The sequence below is a fragment of the Botryllus schlosseri genome, chromosome 1 (genome assembly GCF_051294905.1).
Source record: "Botryllus schlosseri isolate E-star chromosome 1, Bs_hap1, whole genome shotgun sequence".
In the NCBI taxonomy this organism is placed as follows: Eukaryota; Metazoa; Chordata; class Ascidiacea; order Stolidobranchia; family Styelidae; genus Botryllus; species Botryllus schlosseri.
In genome coordinates, this window is record NC_137236.1 from 5,620,943 (window position 1) to 5,634,573 (window position 13,631).

Below are 13,631 nucleotides of genomic sequence, written 5' to 3' on the forward strand. Positions count from 1 at the left end.
GAAACACAAGACATACTGGTGAAGCATGTGCTTACAAACGAATTTTAGTAATCGCTTCGAAAAAATTCAAAGTCATGTTAGGATATCCATGAAATACATCTATTTACAGGTTAGCCTTTCCTACCTAAACATATTCCAATTACATATTAATGGAAGAAGCAATTATGTATTTGTTATGTACCTGTTGGACTGGCAAAGCAGTCAAACCGATTTTTGTCGGCAGTTAATTCTGGCGTCTGCGAGTTCCGATTTGTAGTTACAGCAGTTTGGAGAGTTCATCCTTGTCACCTTTCAGTGGACTGATGAAATGGAATGATAAAATACTTATTACTAATGCCAAAGCACACTCAACATGCACATCCAAATTTACCTGGAATATTACATCCAATAACTATCATATTTTGATAACGGTTTTTCATGTCTTCAATGGTTGTTGGCGCGATTATGTTCTTGAACTGTTCTCTTATCTGAGGTGAACAGTAAAATCATCACAAAACACTCATAGAAATGGCGGATAACATTAGGCCAGGACCGGACATCCTTTTTTGTTATTCACGACCTCGTTTCGATTTCCTATGTAGCCCACGGCTGCATTTTAGTGCATAGTTATAATGAACTATCTTGACACCAAATACCCACGTTGAACTTTCCATGGTATATTTACAGTGAGTCATGGACTAACCATGTCGTCATGACGTCTTACTCGACAGACCGAAATCGCGAGTAGTCGTGAAGTTAATGTTGTAGTTTCCCATATTACTATCAAATATGCAAGCAGATAAGGTAGGCCGTATCTAAGGCTGCCACAATCTTTTACGCAACAAATGTTGAGGCCTAGAAAAATGTGACGCTGAGAATGTTAGGGATATTTTGTGCTCACATAAAAGCAGGGTTGTAATGACTCGAGTCACGATTTTCTGATGACGCGACTTGACCCGAGTCATTTTCTCAAAATACGGAAATGACTCGACTCGAGTCAATTTGTATATTGACTCCACTTGGAGTCGGGTCATTGCGCACAACTCGAACCAAGTCAAATGGCTTGAGACTCAGGCCTACACTTCATTGTACTTTCGAGGAATAATAAGTAACCACACTATTGGGATTACGTCTATTGGTATCAGTATTATAAATGTGACCAGAAACTGCTAAAAGTGAGGAAAATCAGTTTATCATAAATGCGAACCATTCGATATCGCCAAGCAGAACTATAAAAAGTGGATTAACAAGACTTTAACTGCAAACTGAGCAGTCAATACAATGACTTGGACTAGGACTCGAGTCATATTACCATGGCTCGGACTCTATCATCTGCTCGCTGACTTCGACTTGACTCGATGGTGAATTGAAAATGACTCGACTTGACTCAAGTCAATCTACAAAAGTGAGATTGACTTGTGACTCGGAGCCTTGTGACTTGGTTACAACCCTGCATAAAAGACTAAAATCCATGAATGAGTTTGCAATTGTTCTAGTTTCAATCTTATTCATGGTTTTCCGGAAAAAGCTACAGAAGAACTGTATAGTACGGACCAAGGCAATCTTGCTGAACAAACATTTTCTATTCCCATCCTTATGAGATTGAACTCTGATCTGATATGAACTCGAATTGATTGAATATCCGGTTTTAAAAAATTCAGTAAATCTATTTATAATTTAATTTAAAAAATACCTTTAGCCACAATTGGAATATAATTTGGGAAAATGTAGTACAACCGTATTTCTAATTTGTATAATTCCGGAAAAATGTGCAGCTAGACTTGTAATCTAATTTGAAAAAGCTGAACATTTTCTTTTTGTCCAAGTCTGACTTGCCTTACCGTCTACCACACGAGTACGATGAACTATAAAGTGATTATAAAATGGTTCCATGATGTAATACCCACACTCACCAGTTTGATATCAGTCTAGGAAGGAAACCGATCAAGTATTCCCAACAGAGGATTGTCTTTTTGCATTATCTTAGAACGTCGATGTCCGATTGTCCGTACAGGTGGCGATTCTTGTGGCACTTCAGCAAGTTCGGGTTGTCCGAGGGCCGAGTTTGTAGGGACGGGTTCTCCGGCAACCGTTTTTAAAGCTTATTCGGGCTATCAAAAAATTAGCACAGCCAACAGGATTGTAGACGGGACATTATTTGATGAACTTATTATCGACGAAGCATTATTTCTGCATTAATAGCATATATCTGTCAAATTAATATTCATGATTACATTTGGTAAAACCTTTCAACCCCACCCAAGATGCACTGAATAATAAAGCAGTGTGGAAAGGTTTCACACGGCCAATCAGGAGGAGAGTTATCAAAGCACATGAATAAATCGAATCAACTACATTGTTCGATTCATTGAATCCAAGAAAGTACATGAATACATCATCACTGCCAACTATACATCATGATGTACACAGGTTAAGGCGAAGCAACAATTATGAGGATTAAATAATTAATATTTTGCGCAACAATTTGCACAAAACATGTTCATAGGGAACACTGATTCGTGGTGATCAAGTGAGCTCGTATCAATGTTTACAATGGATCAAACCACGAATAACATAGAATTTACAAGTGGATATAAACTCTTCTAGCAGAGAGAGTTATCAGAGCATAGGAATAAAATCATCACTGTCGACTGAATTATCATGTAGACTACACAGACTTTGCAGAAATAGATTCTCCATAGGATATGTTGTTTGCCAATTAACACTTCGTGTACACGGCATGTTCACGGGGAACACGAATAGGTGATGGTCATGTAAAAACCATTCAATGTCTATAAGTTGGCCAGGCCCTTAAAACGACATCAACCACCTATACCACATCTCCTTCGAGCCTTCAGTGCTTCATAATTAAGCAAGCAAATGGTGCAATGCCTGACCAGGACCATGTTGTAAATTTCCTCAAACTTTCAAAATGTCACTACACCGGCCTAACTAAGCCCTGATTGCACTAATATTGTAGCTAACATACTAAGGAAGGCGAATACTTTAGCTTTTACCTTCCAATTTATCGATATGGTGAGATGCGATACCGGTAATGGCTAAGAAAGTCCTCAAATCGACGCACACCGCACAGCCGCTCCACCTGTCATGACGTCGTATCGCAAAAGAACCACATGTTTGTGTGCGACAGGTGATGACGTTGTCAGTATTGAGAAAAAGTGAACGCGAAAAAAGGGAAGACATCAAATTTCTCTCGATCGCGGCGTTGTTTACACCATTGGCCGTTGCCACCAACGGAAAATACGGCGGTTGTGTTGTCTCGAATTTACAGTGTACCTGAGTGATTCGATTCGGAATCACGTGATATGCTTCGAGTTGAGTCGAGTAGAGTAATCGAGTACCAACAATTATGACGTCATACCAGAATGTTATGCGTCAAAGTTCAAATATGTACCGTTTATCCAACCACAAAGAATATAATGCCCGATATCCATCTCATAAAAGATAATTTGGTATTTTTAGGACCATATTGATTTCATTACACTGGGTTACAATGTTGTGGGATTATCACGAATTCGGAAATGTAGGTTTGTACTATATGTTTTGTATGCTACGATACCCCCAATCAAGTTTCAAGGCTTCAACAGTGAAAATTAGTATCGAAACTCTGATTTTCGTTCGTAAATTAACTTTCAGTGGCGAGGAGCGTATAATTTGAGTACTGGAAAAAAGGGTCTTTTACTACTCGACTGGAATCATTAAAATTAATACTCGATTCAGATTCGAGTACTCGAATCATTGTGCCCTGCCCTAGTTATCAGCACCGTATTATCACAACACGTCGACTGGAGCCACGTTCCAACAGTGAGTTTTTTATAATTATACAACAAGGTTATGGTTAGGGCTGGAATCGAGGTCCTGAGTGATTTGCCTGTGAATCGAGTATCAGGCTTCGAGTACAGGCCCTTAGCCAGCCGAAAAATAAGGAAATCGAGTGTGAAGATAATGAGGTCATAATAACCATGATCATCAATGATATGAAAAGTTCAAATGTGTACAATGTACATTTATGTGAACGCAAAGAATATATCGCTACTTTCACATCACATTGAAGATATCTGGGAAATTTTTGACCATACTTGTTTCATTGCACTTTGTGACAATGCTGTGGCTTGATCATGATTTCAAAGAAATGTCATGACATGTTCGGTATTATTCGATACGACCAATAAAGATTTATATCCTCCCATAGTAGAAATAGTATCAAAAGTATAACCCTAGCTTTTGCTAGAATCGTGTAATTTCAGTACTAAAAAAATTGTCTCTCACTACTTGGCTCGAATCGTTAGAATGAATACTTGATTCAGATTTAAGAACTCAAATCATCATCATAGCTATCGTGCGAGTTGATCACAATTCGACAAATATATCGGTTTTGTGAATATTCGTAGCCAACATGTGTTTCCATACTGAGATACGGCTACCAAGGGTTCTGGCTCCAATGGTAAAAACGAAGTAGGGAAATTATTTTTTCGTCGTACTTACTATATTACATTTGGTGAAGGTGATGATGTCTGATAATCACGCGTACTGAGCGATATTTTTAAAGATTTATGGATATGGAAACGTATGGCGTGTGCAGGGCTGTAACCAAGTCACAAGTCAATCTCACTTTTATACTTTTTTTCTACTCGAGTCAAGTCGAGTCATTCTTTATTCACCATCGAGAGAACAACGAACAGAGGGCCAAGTGCGAGTCATGGTATTATGGCTCCAGTCCGAGTCTAAGTCATTGAGTTGACTGCTCGGTTTCGAGTTAAAGTCAGGTGAAAACCACTTTTTATAACTCTGTTTGGTGATATCGAATAGTTCAAATTGAAAATATACTAATTTTCCTTACTTTCAACAGTTTCTGGTCCGTCTGGTTTGAAGTAGCAGTACTAATAGGCGAAATAGCAACCGGGTGGTTACTTCACTATTCTTCGAAATTACAATGAGATGACGCTCTTTGCCGTGTGAGACGTGAGTCATGTGACTTGGTCCGAGCCATGACTCGAGTCATCAAAACTCAGAGTTGAGTCATGACTCGAGTCATTACAACCCTCGACGTACCGCTTTGAATTTCAACAAACCTAACAACCTATCATAAAGTTTGCAAAGCAGATAAATTTTATCAAAATCTCATCACAAAGGCAGTGCTATTATCGAACAGCAGTATCAATTTAATCATGTTTACTTTTGCTGTTGCAGACACAGAAACCTGTTGGTGACAAACCAGAGGCGACCATCATTTGCAGTAACCAATCGCCAGACTTCCATATGACAGGCTCAGCTCAAGAAATCAATCGATACCTAACCAAAACAGAAGTCTACAATCAATATGGGTATGTTGGCATTTAGTCACTATGGATCGATTTGCTCTTTGAAATGTATGCTACTTCTATAAATCAGACATTTTATAAATGCGACTCTTGACAGTATGTGACATTACCAGCAAATTTGTTAACACTGGCTATGTGTTGCATTTCTGTGTTTTAAAACTCCATTCATTTCAACAGGTGAGGAAGAGAACGCAGATGCGGCACCGGTGATTTGGAAAAACAAACGGGCGGATTATACGGATAAAGCAAATTCGGTAAGGCTAATTTAGTATCGTGTCAGTGTCAGGATATAATTATACGCAGTAGCCTGCTGATAAAAGGAGCTTAAAATCTAATTTGATAAATACAGAGGTGAATAAAGTACTCTGTGTGACTTCTCGACTACAAGTAAATTTCTACTCGATTACATGTAGAAGTAGCCATTTCAAAGAGAGGTCAAAATTACTTTAGGTGGAAGTAGGTGGTCGAAGTAGTCAGATTTGCTGCATAAGTACATGTAATGTAATGCATTACATTCCTTTTCCATTGCACGCTGTCATTAGCCATTTACAAGAAATCTATGTATTGGTGATTAACTCGAAATGACTAATGCCACTACAAATCGCTAAAATCGTCAAAAACGACTCACTAACCATGTAAGCCCATATCATGCAGCTATTATCACAATTTCACTCGTTTAAGTGCTGTGAATTTGCTACATCCTACTTTCCAAACCTCTGTAGAATTAGGACTTTAAAAATGAGTGTCTACTATACAACTAAGTGTTGTCCTTGTAATGATGTGCTAGGTTACATTGTGACACAGTGAATATGATGAAAGACGTCAATTTTCATCTCGATAAAGTGGTGTAAAGTAGTAGTTTAGTAACTTAGTTTTTCGTATTTAATTTTACACATGCCGAAAACAGTGTTTATTTGATCAAGAACACTGTAAAGATGCCTAATTAGAGCGAAGTGCCAGTAATAGGGTTACCATAATCATGTCCTGTTTTAAGATGACTTATCCGTTTTTTTTTTCAATAAATTGAAGGTGTCCTCGGAGTATGCCAAAATGTCCTCTTTTTTGGGAATTCGTCCTCTTCCTATAAAAAGTTTTATGATGTGATCAGAAAAGTGTACTCGGACACACCAAATGCAAGTCAATTATCGAAAAATACGTCTCGATGGGCATTTCCCGAGTCAATACTGGAAAAAGTACCCTTTCTTTAGTCAACACAATACTATAACTGCTTTGGAAATTGCCCGTTTTCTTTTCCGTTAATATCGATTTCAGAATTTTTGCAAATAGTTCTCTTTCGGATCTCAAAATATGGAAGCCTAACCCTACCCAGTAATCTCGCTGATCCCAGTAAACTCGTCAAAACTTCCTATGCTCTTTTATTAGTTGTTATCTAATCTATTGCTGAAAATGCTGCGGGAGAACTGCATAGTGCCAAAGGAGCCAAGCTCGGCGTACAGACATTTCCAAATCTGGTGCTTATGAAAATAAACCCTGACTTCATATGAGGTCAAGTAGATTTTTTGTCATATTTTTTCAAATTCATAATTAAATTAAATTTCCTACTTCTTGCAAAAACAGTGAATGTAGTTCTAATCTAATTGAAGTAAAATGTAGATATAATCTTATTTTCCAATTGAATTTGTGGTTTTCCTGAAACTACTACATGAGAAATGTATCGTGTGAAAAAATCCAAGCTTGAAGTAAAGACATTTGCCATTCTCGTGCTTTTGAAAATGTTTGATACAAACGGAACTTGATTTTTAGTATTTCTTTCCAATCAGGAATCAGGGTTGTAACTAAATCACAAGGTTCCGAGTCACAAGTCAATCTCACTTTATAGTTTTGACTCAAGTCAGTCGAGAGTCATTTTCAATTCATCACCGAGTCAAGCCCGAGTCCAATACAGCTAGTCAGTTCAATCTGGTACAATCTATATATTTCGGCTTGTAACTGAGTATAATTTTGTGGCGTTACTTCTACTTGTAATTGATTAGTAATTTACGAGGCCACTTCTACATGAGTACTTTGGGCACCTGTGCGATTGTTTTAATATATTTTTCTATCATGCAGGACCACACCAAATTGGTTCTGTGTCGTCTGATGGGAGCCGTGATTCACATCAACCAGCAACGTAACTTAACCACCTACAAATTGAGACTGCTACAAAACACGGATGTGATCGTAGTCTGGACGGTCGCATTAGATACGCAGATTGCATCTTGAAATGACTCGTGTTTGCAGACTCTACTTCTGAAGATGATTCGTGACGTGCTTGATGCAGCTTTGTGTGATTTTGAAATTGATTTTTGCAATACGTTCATACATTCGATATAGAAATCACAAAGGTTTGCAACTGACTGTCTTGGTGCCCAGAATTGTAACCAAGTCCTAGTTCCGAGTCGCAAGTCTCGCTTTATAATTTCGACTCGCGTCATTTAAAATTAGGGTTACCATACGTCAATTCAATTAGTCAAGTAGTCTACAAATTAGCTAAATATTGGAGATGAAATTGGGATATACAAAGGACGGGGTTTTCGAATTTTAAATGGGATGAGTTTCGACCACAATAACTGACTCCCTGGCAACGTCACTGCTAGTTGTGTGATGACTCTGAGCTGGCATTGCCTGCAAGCACATCACACAACAGGACACGGGTATCACGATTCACATCAAACCAGGGCTTTGGAGCCGGAGCCGTGCATTTTCGCTGGAGCTGGAACTCTACATAAAATTCAGTCGGAGCTGGAGCCAGTTATTTGAGGAGGAGCTCCGTCTCCGACGTATTTTATAAGATGCTAATATATACCGTATGTAACATTGCAACAACCATATCGGCATATCTGCTGTGTTCATATATTCAGCTGCAGGCCTTCGCGCACGAAATTAAGAATCTTTTCCTCTTTGGCGCTACCTTTTCCGACTGACCAAGTGACCATGTTCCTGGGGATTTAACTATAGATAACTATAATTTAACAGCAGAGTAGATCATTGCTACTCATTCTTAACCACATTGCCTTTATTTTGAATCTGGATTATGCATGCGTGTAAGGTACGTGGGCAGTGTAATCGTGGCATATTAATGAACAGTGTTTTATTGAACACTGAACAGGCTTTAAAGTCAACGAATTGTCTGTTTAGTTCCGGGGTTCCCAGCCATTTCTTGGCCGTGGCCCATTTTCCGGTTTGAAAATGTGCTGTGGTACACCTCTAATCTTAAAGTCATATTGTTGCTCAAGGCGTGGTTATCGACGGGGCGATATGCCTATTTCTCTAAAATATGCACATTTTTCTCCTAATTTACTGATCAAATCATAATATAAACATCTCGGGGTATGACGAAAAATTTCAAGTTGAATGAATATCCTCCAACAAACGACCCTTCTAGCTCCCCTAATCGGGGATTTGGGTAAGGCAGTTACGGCTGTGGTAGATCATATGCTAAAACTTCTGAGTATTTTATGATCGTCCGCTGCTCCATTCGCTTGGTGAAACACAATTTATCAAATACCCGCATACACTGTGTGATTGGGATTTTAGTTACACTATTGAGAGGAATAGTATAATCATTCAGGGCCAGCTTAAAACAATTCAATAGTGAATGGGGTACTACAGAGGAGTGGAGAAATATTTTATTATGCATGCTGTGCAATGTACATTGTATGTCACGTACTGAACCAACTGAAGTTGCGATGTCGGAATATTCAATCCAGTGATACTATCAATTCATGTGACTCTTACATTATTTACATTGATTTCCAGGCATGACATTTTAAACAGACTCGAAATATTAATGCGTTCCGCTGAATCCTCAATCCATTACTATTCGTTGCGGTGGTGCAGTGTACCTCCACCAGAAGTTGCTAATAATTTGCAATTATGGCCATTTTTAACTAACAACAATAAGACATACCAAAGTACAGTAAATCTATAAATCAATAACACTTCATTCCGAGTTTATTGCACACCCCTTTCAACGGCATACGACATTATGACCCTGCCGGCATACTTGGTTACTTCAGCATTACGTTCCAGGTATTATATACGCGAATTTATTTCAGTTGCTGTCAGCCATAGGTAGTCATAGCCAGTGGAAAAGCCGCCGTTTTTGCCTCCCATTTTTGACTTGAAATGTTGACTCCATACGTACCACTACGTCCCATCAGAGTCAGATGAAAAGCTTTATGTAGCCTACGTATAATCAACTAATATGAATTCATTTTTTAGCGATTAACTCAACAAATATTACTTAACTTACATTATTTCTCAAATTTCCCAAATAGCTCTGTGGCTCACCTCAAATGCTCTTGTGGCCCACCAGTGGGCCATGACCCACCCTTTGACAACTCCTGGTTTAGTTGATACAGCCTATGGTTTTAGTCCACGAGTCAACATTTAAAAAGCAGGTTTTATGTTACGAATTCCAAGCAACCTTTTGCGGGCCGCACAGAATGGCTTCTTGGGACCCATTTGGCCGGCGGGCCCCATTTGGCCGACGGGCCGCACTTCGCCCAGATCTGCTGTATATTGCAGTGACGTGCGGTGAGGTTCAATGGCTGTTGAGGCACGGACCCACTCTTACCTCACACACACACCCACGTAAAGTAGCCTACCTGATAAGCAGGGCTTTGGAGCCGGAGCCGGAGCTCTACATAAAATTCAGCCGAAGCCGGAGCTGGAGCAAGTTATTTAAGGGGTAGCTCCGGCTCCGACGTATTTCATAAGATGCAACAATACATGCAACAACCATATCTTCTAAGTTCACATAATTCAATAGCAGGCCTTCGCGAAATTAAGAATCTTTTCCTCTTTGGCTCTACCTCTTCCGACTAACCATGTTCCAGGGGATTTAACAGCAGAACAGTCCCATGTTCAATTTTCATACATGAGTGCCGAACCTCGGTATGCGAAATATGCCAGTGAATATTGTGGGTATTCGGCATACCCACAATTTCATCATCAGCACAACCTTGTTGGCCAATTGTATACGGTTCGAAAATAATGATCACTATGTATTACGCGAAATGGGAGAGAGGATAAAAACGTGATTTCGTTGCACATGTCGATATGACGAGCACGAGCCGAGAAATTCCATCTTATCGTTGCTATGAATCGGATGAGCATATACTCGTTCATTCGTGATAGTTCTTTAATCGGGCCGCGAAATTGGACAATGTTATTGAGTATCCAATTATGCATGCTAATTGGAATTCATTACCGCGCATCATCGTCATTCACTCCAGTAAGGATTTTCGAGCGTAAATAGGGGATGGCAGAAGAGTAGCCCAAAACGACATGGTATTTTATGTTGGAGACAAATTACTGATTTGATACGCGATTTCCAATTTGTAATCATCTGTTTCGTTAATTCATTCTTGATGTCTGCTTGATACTCTAGTATTCCTGGATTGTCGCGCACTGTGACTTGTAAACGTACAATGTGCATACTGCATTGTTTTATTCGTTATGGGCATGGCGCAATGTGCATGGCACAGTGTTTAATTCGAATATTCGATTTGTTTCAACCGGAAAATATTATATTCAGATAAACTTGATCGACACCGGATGGACTGGTAACGAATGCACCAATATCGAGCGTCAAACCATTGGCCATTTGGTACAAATCGAATTTCTATTGATCACGTCGTTATATCCGCCATTATTGCTCTTACTACTGTTACAGTTCAATAATAATTGCACATGTAAAAATTGAATTGAGCTGTATGGCTTAATGTTAACGAGTACAGTGCCAGTGTTGAATCGCCGCATCAGAATTTTAATGCTGTACACAGCAATGGCACGGAGTAAAGTAAGTTCTAGTGCAACTATGATGTTATGACAATTGACAAGTATCCATTATGTCGTCCAAGCCGGCACAGCGGCACCTATGTCTTCGTTGCTGCATCCGATGTTACTGACGGCTGACAGACTCTAGAATATTTTTTTGGAATACTTTGGAATATCCTGGAACTTTGATAGCTAACCACTAGTCTCCCTGCATGAGTGAGAATGACTCATATTGATAGTGTTCTGGTTTCTCGTGTACGTTCGAGTTAATGTTTTGATACTCGGGTATAATTGGTTTGATTCTGAGTTACCTCGTGGTAGTACGATACGTCGCTCGCTGTATGAACAGGTCCGCTGTAATATACTCTGCTGTGTGTGTTGGACTGGTGTCTGTCAAGTGTAAGAAATAGGGAATCTCAAGCCGTAGGTAGAACGGAGTAGATCCTGAATTTCATCAGGCATGTGTGCTTTGGTGTTTGTTTCGGAAGCCAAATTGTTGAGGGGAAATGACAGACATTTTGGCGTACTTCAAGCTCTTATTACTATCTGTTATTTTTACTGCAGAAGATACATGTTGAAGCATAAAAACAAGTTTAGTAATACCTCTATTTTCTTAAAATAAAGCTATACTAAATGTAACTTTTACGATCTACAATATTTGTTATCAACGTATACTAATCGTGCAAAGTGTTGAAACCATATCCGATACAACTTCTCCGTACTGCTCTTCGCCTAAAATTGAGGCCTTACAATATGCGGTAGGGCGCCATGCCATGGTATTCTTTAAAACGGGGCCTTCTTGTAAATAAAGGGTTAGTAGCGCATTTTCATATCAATACTATAATTTGCATCCCATGATGCGAAAGAATGCTTATTCTGTAAATCAAACTCTTTGCACCTTCCGCATAGCTCAATTTGCAGCTTTTGACAATCCATGCGAACGAATTAAGACTGTTTTCAAAACTATACTTACTTACGTGAGTAGATTTTAAGTCAGTCAATTCTACTTCTATTTCAAGTAATTTTAGGTGGCTTATGGAAGAAGTTCTTCTACTCGTACTTGAGTAGATTTTTTCCTCGCTACTTCTACTTCTTCTTGAGTAGCTTTCTTGACTACTTTGACCACTATCGTTTGCCAGGAGAGTCATCACATCCGGCTTCGGGGATCTTTTTAGTATTAAAGTGTATTCTTTCAGACATTATCATGATACCAATCCAAATCAATCAGCAAAATGAAATATCGCATATTATCACATTTGAACCAGACTTTACAAGCTACTGGATTTTCAAAACATGCAAAACTAAACCAGAACGAACGACATTTGAAAGTCTGCAACAAACTAGAACACAACTAAATAGATTCAATTCAAAAACATATCATTAATTATATTTTACAGCAGCGGTTCTCAACCTTTTTTGACACGCGCCCCCCTTGGCGATGGTCAAAAATATCGCGCCCCCCTGACCCCCCTTACATTTATCGTCATGTCAAAAAGAGCCTATAATCTAATACAGAGGTGGGCAACCTTCTTGCTAATCATGGCCGCATTTCGATTACTTATGTAGCCTAAGGCCGCATTCCAGGGCATAGCCGCAATGAACGATCTGGACGCAAAATACCTATGGTAAACTGTCCAGTCCATATCCATTCCCGGTGAACTCCGGACTATTATACCTTTCACAACGGCCTATTGTACGCACCGAAATCGCGGGTGGCAATGCTATGAATAGTTGCTGGGAGTGCAGACTGTCGCGCGGAGCGCGAAAATGTTTCAGAGCCACGAATGAATTGTTATTTCTTGAGGATTCCCATTCCTGCTGCAATTAAGGGCGCTACTGCATTAAAATCGAAAATTGAAGTCTTGTTGAATTGCGCGAAGCGCGAAGAAAATTTCAAGATTGAATAAAATCTCTCGAAAATTCGGGAGTGAATTCGTAATTGCAATTTGCATGTCTACGGCTGCCAACACATACTAATTGAATTAGGCGTCAACGGCCGCACAAATTCCCTTCTACGACCGCACGGGCTGCCCATCCCTGATCTGATAGTATACATAAGGTATATCTTACGCCAATTTTGAATCCACATTCCAGTTGTTTAGTCTTTTACATTGCTGACAAACTTCCCCAAACTTGTTTGAAAATACCAAAAAACATTGAAAAGGACATCAGTTAATTTTAAGGTAGGTTGCACTGAGACTAATCCTGATGCTGGTAGTGACTACAGAGAGCACGGCGTCGTTCTGTCCTGCCATGCTAAATTTTGTAGCGTACCGCTCATTGATTACTCAATTGCCCCGATTGATCATTCTAATTACCCTCGCTCTATCACTGATTATGCCTCTATACTCGTTGCTGTTGCCAACCTATGTGGCAGTCGGCATTTAGTCACCGTCGGAGGTGCAGTCGGCTTTTAGTCACCGTCGGAGGTGCTGTCGCTTTTAGTAACCGTCCGAAGAACATCGCCGCCGTTGTTTCAAGTTGCTTTTAATAAAAGAGTTACGCTAACGTGTCAAAGTTATTTAC

At 39.5% G+C, this 13,631-nt stretch overlaps 1 protein-coding gene and 1 long non-coding RNA gene across 2 annotated transcripts in view; one reads left to right on the forward strand and one right to left on the reverse strand.

Moving 5' to 3' along the window:
• LOC145433781 (uncharacterized) overlaps positions 1 to 13,631 on the reverse strand; it is a 358,802-nt gene that overhangs the window by 224,630 nt on the left and 120,541 nt on the right. The gene's annotated exons all lie outside the window — the stretch shown is intronic.
• On the forward strand, positions 3,812 to 8,616 carry LOC145447606 (uncharacterized). The gene is made up of 3 exons (XR_013917671.1): positions 3,812 to 5,324; positions 5,499 to 5,575; positions 7,392 to 8,616. It is a non-coding gene; the product is annotated as an uncharacterized LOC145447606 (long non-coding RNA).